Below are 7874 nucleotides of genomic sequence, written 5' to 3'. Positions count from 1 at the left end.
AAGTTATGCGTGTTTCAGTAAAAACACTGCGCAAATCGATTACAGGCCAAAAACATATATAGACTATTTTTACCTCCAAATATAAACTTGTATTCTAGATTCAATGTGAACAATATTGCTTGTATTACAGAGATTATCATTTAATATACCCTAGTATATACAAGATAAGCTCGAGTTATTCATTATACATACTTGTAGAATTGAAGATTTTTAGATATTTTAAAGACAAGTACTGACCGCGTTATTACTCCATTAAGAAGACATAGGGTTTACCCGTGACGACATCAACAATTGAATGGAATTTTCTAGCAACAAAAATAATAAAATCGAGTTGCGCATCGAACGAGTGATAATCAAACATCTTGATTATTTGAATTACATCATATTTTTTTAAGATGAACGTAAAGCTTTGCCGTTGAGTTAGCATTATTGGTATGTTTTTTTAGGTTATACTTATAATAAAAAAAATATTGTATTGAGATATTACTACTTTTTAGGACTATTTGGTATTTGCATCATTCAAAGTTCGCCCTACCTTAGATTTTTTTCGTCCTTCGCCACTGCTAACATAGCATACACACTGTCACCAATAGCTATGAAAAGGGGAATAGATCACATCAATACTATCATAGTAATAGTTAACTTCATAATCTACAAGAGATTACAATCATAACCTACGCCAAGTACTACATGATGCACACGCTATCCTCTTTACATCATGGAGGAGGAATAGACTACTTTAATAACATCACTAGAGTAGCACATAGATTAATAGTGATACAAAGCTCATGATCACATAAAGATCACACCATGGGAGAGAGAGATGAACCACATAGCTACCGGTAGAGCCCTTAGCCTCGGGGGAGAACTACTCCCTCCTCATCATGGGAGACATCAATGGCGATGAAGATGGCGGTGGTGTTGATGGAGATGACTTCCGGGGGAAATTCCCCGTCCCGGCGGCATGCCGAAACAGGAACTTCTGACCCCCGAAACTAGGTTTCGTGATGGCGGCGGCGCCCCTGGAGTCTTTCTGGAATATGATCGATTGATGTAGGTTTTTTGCATCGCGAGGAATATATAGGCAAAAGGGCGGCGTCGAAGGGGTCCCGAGGGGCCCACCCCATAGCTGGGCGCCCCCCCACTTGGCCGCGCTGCCAGGTGGTGTGGGGCCCCCTTGGCCCTTCTCCGTCTCTCCTTCGGTGTTCTGGGTCCGTCTCGGTAAAATAGGCGGTTTGGCTTTTGTTTCGTCCAATTCCAAGAATATTGCCCGAACAGCTTTTCTGGAACCAAAAACAGCAGAAAACAGGAACTGGCACTTCGGCATCTTGTTAATAGGTTAGTTCCGGAAAATGCGTAAAAACGATATAAAGTGTATATAAAACATGTAGGTATTGTCATAAAACTAGCATGGAACATCAGAAATTATAGATACGTTTGAGATGTATCAAGCATCCCCAAGCTTAGTTCCTACTCGCCCTCGAGTAGGTAAACGATAACAAGGATAATTTCTGAAGTGACATGCTACTATCATAATCTTGATCAATACTATTGTAAAGAATATGAGATGAATGAAGTGATTCAAAGCAATGGTACAGATAATGACTAAACAACTGAATCATATAGCAAAGACTTTTCATGAATAGTACTTTCAAGACAAGCATCAATAAGTCTTGCATAAGAGTTAACTCATAAAGCAATAGATTCTTAATAGAAGGTTTTGAAGCAACACAAAGGAAGATTTAAGTTTCAGCGGTTGCTTTCAACTTTCAACATGTATATCTCATGGATAATTGTCAACACAAAGTAATATGATGAGTGCAATAAGCAAGCATGTAAGAATCAATGCACACAGTTGACACAAGTGTTTACTTCTAAGATAGAGGCAAGTAGGTAAACTGACTCAACATAAAGTAAAAGAAAGGCCCTTCGCAGAGGGAAGCAGGGATTAAATCATGTGCTAGAGCTTTTCAAGTTTTGAAATCATATAGAGAGCATAAAAGTAAAGTTTTGAGAGGTGTTTGTTGTTGTCAACGAATGGTAGTGGGCACTCTAACCCCCTTGTCAAACAGACTTTCAAAGAGCGGCTCCCATGAAGGATGTTATCTCTACCATCAAGGTAGATCATCCCTCTTCTCTTTTGTTTACACATGTACTTTAGTTTTATTTAGAGATGACACTCCTCCCAACCTTTTGCTTTCACAAGCCATTGCTAACCGAATCCTCGGGTGCCTTCCAACATTTCACATACCATGGAGAAGTGTCTTTTTGCAAAATTAAGTTGCTTACTGATGAATCAGGGCAAAACATGTGAAGAGAATTATTAATGAAAGTTAATTAATTGGGGCTGGGAACCCCGTTGCCAGCTCTTTTTGCAAAATTATTGGATAAGCGGATGAAGCCACTAGTCCATTGGTGAAAGTTTGCCCAACAAGATTGAAAGATAAAACACCACATACTTCCTCATGAGCTATAAAACATTGACACAAATAAGGAGTAATAAAGTTTTGAATTGTTTAAAGGTAGCACATGAAGTATTTACTTGGAATGGCAGAAAAATACCACATAGTAGGTAGTTATGGTGGACACAAATGGTATAGGTTTTGGCTCAAGGTTTTGGATGCACGAGAAGCATTCCCTCTCAGTACAAGGCTTTGGCTAGCAAGGTTGTTTGAAGCAAACACAAGTATGAACCGGTACAACAAAACTTTACATAAGAACATATTGCAAGCATTATAAGACTCTACACTGTCTTCCTTGTTGCTCAAACACTTTTACCAGAAAATATCTAGACTTTAGAGAGACCAATGATGCAAACCAAATTTCAACAAGCTCTACGGTAGTTCTCCACTAATAGGTTTAAACTACATGATGCAAGAGCTTAAACATGATCTACTTGAGAGCTCAAAACAATTGCCAAGTATCAAATTATTCAAGACAATATACCAAATACCACATGAAGCATTTTCTGTTTCCAACCAAATAGCAATAAATGCAACAACTTTTAACTTTTGCCGTGAACATTAAAAGTAAAACTACACGCGCTCTAGACCATTCCTTCCACATCTCCTCTCCCCCCGCGTCGCCCTCCTCTGGCGACAAGGGGGGAACCCTGCCACCGCCGTCTCTCGCCCCTCCACCCCTCTCCCTCGCTTCGCCGCCGCCGGAGGGGGGGCGACAAAGCCGCGCGCGCCCCCGGGGAAGGTGGCGGCGGGGCATTCTCTCCCCCTCCCGCGTCCCCTGGCGAGAAGGAGCTCGCCCGGGCACGGCGATGTGCGGCGGGCGTGGTGGGCCGGCGGCTGGGCGCCGGCGGGGCTGCGGGCGGGCGGTGGTCCATGGCCAGGTCGAGGTCGGGGGCAGAGGTGGTGCAGTGGGGCGCGGCGGGGCTTGGCGGCGCGTGCACTGGGCCCAGATGGGCTCCTGCGGGCCTGCCTGGGCTTGCTCCGGGTCGCTGGCTCGGCCTGGTCGGCCAGCGGCCTGGCTCGGACCCCCGGTGGTTCAAAGCGGCGCGGCGGCGGGCGGAGCTCCGGCTCCTCCCAGATGTGGCAGCGTCGACGGCGGCTCACAGCTGCTGTCCGGCGAGGGTGAGCGGGGTGGCGGCCCCTCTCCCCTGCTTCTTCCTCTGTGGGTGGTGATCTGCCGGTTGTTGTCGGTTGCTCGTCGCGGCGGGCGTCGGCTCCTGCCGGCGGTGAGGTTGGTGGTCCTACGTGGTGTGGCGTCGTCGCCGCGTGGGAGGTGCTTGTGCCAGTGGTTCGCAGGCCGGCGGCGTTGTGGGTCTCCCTCATCTCCGTTCGGCAACGTGGGAGTGCGGAGGTTCGGCTGCTCTGAGCGAAAGCTGATGGCGCGGCAGCTGCGGATGTCGCTATCCTCTTGGGGGCCTTCATGGAGCCTTCGACCTCCTCCGCTCCCGGAGCTTAGTTCTTCGGGTGAAAGCCTAGGCCGTGGCAGGGCCGGACGACGGCGTCGATCCACGTCGCTTCCCTCTTGGGGGCGTCGTCTTGAAGACTTTGTTCCCCAGCGTGCTTTCCTGAGGCTGGACTTGTACGGCATCTCGACGGGTGGCCAGTGATGTGTGAGGTCCGTGTGGTAGCTTGTGTGGCAACGATGGCGGTGGTGAGCGATGATTTGGTAGCGTCAAGACCTTGGCTTCAGCGAGCGTCCGAGCTTCTTCGTCTTGTGTTTCGCTTGCGGTGGAGTCGGAGCTGCTATGGTTTGTCGAGTTTCTTCATTTGAGCAGCGTACGATGACCTGCAGGGTGGCCCTCTGGCGATGATCTTCCTCGGCGCATGTCTTGCGCTTATCCTCTTCGGAGCTCGTCATCAGAGTCGGAGCTGCCTGTTGCTTCACGACGAGTCGCTTGTTTGGCGGTGGCCGGCTTGAGCTTCACGGTGCCGCTTCGGCGGGGTCTTGGTGGTTGGTTCTTCGGTGAAGTCGGAGTCACTGAAGAGTGATGACGATGACGTTGAAGGTCAACCGCGATGACTTCTCGCTTCGGAGGCCTGTGTATCTTGTGTGGGTTGCCAGGGTGGCTCTGTGCCCCCGCGACGGTCGTGCTCCATGACGAGCGTTGGGGCACTTGTTTCGGTTTTCGGCCGGTTTTCCGTTAATAAACCGGCCAAATTCTGTACTTCTTCTCTATTAATGAAAATGGCAAGTCTTTTGCCTCGTTCCAAAAAAAAAAAAAGTAAAACTAAGAACACTAGTGTTCAATATGAAAAAGCGGAGCGTGTCTCTCTCCCACACATGGATTGCTAGGATCCGAATTTATTCAGAGAACTAAGATAACAAAACGAAAATAAAAGCACACAAATGCTCCAAGTAAAGCACATAAGATGTGACGGAATAAAAATATAATTTCACTAGAGGTGACCTGATAAGTTGTCGATGAAGAAGGAGATGCCTTGGGCATCCCCAAGCTTAGATGCTTTAGTCTTCTTAAAATATGCAGGGATGAACCACGGGGGCATCCCCAAGCTTAGACTTTTCACTCTTCTTGATCATATTATATCATCCTCCTCTCTTGATCCTTGAAAACTTCCTTCACACCAGACTCAAAACAATCTCATTAGAGGGTTAGTGCATAATCAAAATTCACATGTTCAGCAAGGACACAATCATTCCCAACACTTCTGGACATTACCCAAGGTTACTGAAATTTAATGGAGCAAAGAAATCCACTCAAACACAGTAAAAGAGGCAATGTGAAATAAAAGGCAGAATCTGTCAAAACAGAACAGTCCGTGAAGACGAATTTTTTAGAGGCACTTAACATGCTCAGATGAAGAAGCTCAAACTGAATGAAATTTACGTACATATCTGAGGATCACTCATGAATTTTCGCAGATTTTTTAGACTCTCATACAGAGAGATCAACTCAAATTTGTGACAGCTAAGAATCTGTTTCTGCGCAGAAATCCAAATCTAGTATCAACCTTCTATCAAAGACTTTACTTGGCACAACAATGCAATAAAATAAAGATAAGGAGGGTTTGATACAGTAGTAACAACTTCCAAGACACAACAAAACAGTAGCAAAATAAAAACATGGGTTATCTCCCAAGAAGTGCTTTCTTTATAGCCATTAAGATGGGCTCAGTAATTTTAATGATGCTCTCGCAAGAAATAAGGATTGAAGCAAAAGAGAGCATCAAAAACAAATAAGAAACACTTTTAAGTCTAATCCACTTCCTATGAAAAGTAATCTTGTAAATAAACAAGTCATGTAAGCATAATGCAATAAGCATAGGAAGACAAGACAAACGCAACTTTAAGATTTTCAGCAAAAAGAGAGGTGTTTTAGTAACATGAAAATCCCTACAACCATATTGTCTTCTCTCATAAAGATTTTCAGTAGCATCATGAACAAACTCAAAAATATAACTATCACATGAAACATTATTATCATGAGCTACATGCATAAAATTATTACTCTCCACATAAGCATAGTCTTTACTATTAATTGTAGTGGGAGCAAATTCAATAAAATAGCTATCATTATTCTCATCACCATAATCATCATATATAGGAGGCATATTCTAATCATAATTAATTTTCTCCTCCATGCTTGGGGGACTAAAAATATCATGCTCATCAAAACCAGCTTCCCCAAGCTTAGAGCTTTCTATATCATCATGGGAAGAAACATGGATAGTATTAATACTATGGCAATTATTAACATCATCATTTTCAGAATTAGTGTCCCAGAGATCTTCAATATCAAAAGTAGTGTGCTGTTCCAAATCATGATCACTAATGTAGGTAAAGGGCATAGGAAGATCATTGTACTCAGATTCATTATCATAATAATCATTAGGAGCAACATACTTACGGTTACCTATCGTTATCTCATACACGCGGGGATATGCCGTTACCTCTTTCTTTTTATTCCCCCTCTTCTTCTTCTTCTTCTTCTTCTTCGTTTTCTTCTTCTTCTTCTTCTTCTTCTTCTTCTTTTCCTTCTCCTCGTTCCCTTCTTTAGGAGGAAGAGGCTTGAAGGGAGGCTTCTCCACATAACTTGATTTATTTCCAGAAACAATAGAAGAAACTTGGGAGGGTTCCTCCTTTTCATTAATAAGTTCAAAACACACAGCGGTCCTATCATATTTTGGCAAAGCGTCATCTTCTAAAATATTTTGTATGTAAGTATTTGTATGGCAATTATAATTGCAATAAGAAAGACACCCATGCAGGACACTATTAATATCAAGAGCACTCAGATCCACTGATACGTCTCCGACGTATCGATAATTTCTTATGTTCCATGCTTGTTTTATGACAATACCTACATGTTTTGTTCACACTTTATGATGATTTTATGCGTTTTCTGGAACTAACCTATTGATGAGATGCCGAAGTGCCAGTTCCTGTTTTCTGTTGTTTTTGGTTTCAGAAATCCTAGTATGGAAATATTCTCGGAATTGGACGAAATCAACGCCCAGCATCTTAAAATTCCACGAAGCTTCCAGATCACCCGAGAGCCACCAGAGGAGGGCCCTGTGGGCCCCAGATGATAGGCCGGCGCGGCCAGGGGGTGGGCTGCGCCCCCCTATTGTGTCGCCGCCTCGTCGACCTTCCGACTCCGCCTCTTTGCCTATTTAAAGGTCCCTGACCTAAATCTTCGACGGAAAAGCCACGGTACGAGAAACCATCCAGAGCCGCCGCCATCGCGAAGCCAAGATCTGGGGGACAGGAGTCTCTGTTCCGGCACGCCGCCGGGACAGGGAAGTGCCCCCGGAAGGCTTCTCCATCGACACCGCTGCCATCACCACCGCCATCTTCATCAACGCTGCTATCTCCCATGAGGAGGGAGTTGTTCTTCATCGAGGCTAAGGGCTGTACCGGTAGCTATGTGGTTAATCTCTCTCCTATGTACTTCAATACAATGATCTCATGAGCTGCCTTACATGATTGAGATTCATATGAGTTTTGTATCACTATTCATCTATGTGCTACTCTAGTGATGTTATTAAAGTACTCTATTCCTCCTCCACGGTGTAATGGTGACAGTGTGTGCATCGTGTAGTGCTTGGCGTAGGTAATGATTGTAATCTCTTGTAGATTATGAAGTTAATTATTGCTATGATAGTATTGATGTGATCTATTCCTCCTTCATAGTGTGATGGTGACAGTGTGCATGCTATGTTAGTACTTGGTTTAGTTGTGTTGATCTATCGTGCACTCTAAGGTTATTTAAACATGAATGTCGAATATTGTGGAGCTTGTTAACTCCGGCATTGAGGGTTCGTGTAATCCTACACAATTAGTGGTGTTCATCATCCAACAAGAGAGTGTAGAGTATAGCATTTATCTATTATTTCTGTTATGTGATCAATGTTGAGAGTGTCCACTAGTGAAAGTATAATCCCTAGGCCTTG

The sequence above is a fragment of the Lolium perenne genome, chromosome 7 (genome assembly GCF_019359855.2).
Source record: "Lolium perenne isolate Kyuss_39 chromosome 7, Kyuss_2.0, whole genome shotgun sequence".
Lineage (NCBI taxonomy): Eukaryota > Viridiplantae > Streptophyta > Magnoliopsida > Poales > Poaceae > Lolium > Lolium perenne.
Note: the sequence above shows the minus strand (reverse complement) of the source record.